This window comes from Psammomys obesus, unplaced genomic scaffold, assembly GCF_907164565.1.
Source record: "Psammomys obesus unplaced genomic scaffold, mPsaObe1.curated_primary_1811, whole genome shotgun sequence".
In the NCBI taxonomy this organism is placed as follows: Eukaryota; Metazoa; Chordata; class Mammalia; order Rodentia; family Muridae; genus Psammomys; species Psammomys obesus.
In genome coordinates this window covers 993,135-993,673 of record NW_026585895.1, presented here as the reverse complement: position 1 = coordinate 993,673, position 539 = coordinate 993,135, and positions in this window count along the sequence as shown.

Genomic DNA, 539 nt, shown 5'->3' with positions numbered 1-539 from the left:
CCCCCCCCAAAAAAAATCAAGACCAATTTGTGTTTCCAATATACTTCACAGGAGCATGGTCAAACTCCCAGCAACCAGCCCCTTAAGGAAAACTGAGGTCACCCCCACACCCCCATCCAGAAGCCAAGGAAGAGGTGTTTGTCTGCGGCTAGAGGAAAAACTTGGTCTGAATGTTGGAGAGGGATGTAAGCCTCAAGCAGAGCACAGGCAAGGTGGCCTTTATGCTCTGTTCTGACTGAAAAAGTCTGGGTTGTTTTATAAATCTTAAAGAAACCAATAAAGCCTTTCACAAACACGCAGCAGCCCAGCCCCAGTGCTCTGCTCTTATTAAAAGCAGCCGAGTGGACGTTCATGCTGGAACAATAAATGCCAACATCAGTAAGACCTTAAGCCCTCTGGGGATTAGTATCAGTGTTCAATCATCTAGGATTTGTATTAACAACCACTGGTATTTATGAAGTGCTTACTATGTACCAACCGGGCCCGTAAATTTGTCCATGCATAAACTCCATTTTCATAACAAACCTGCATGATCCCAG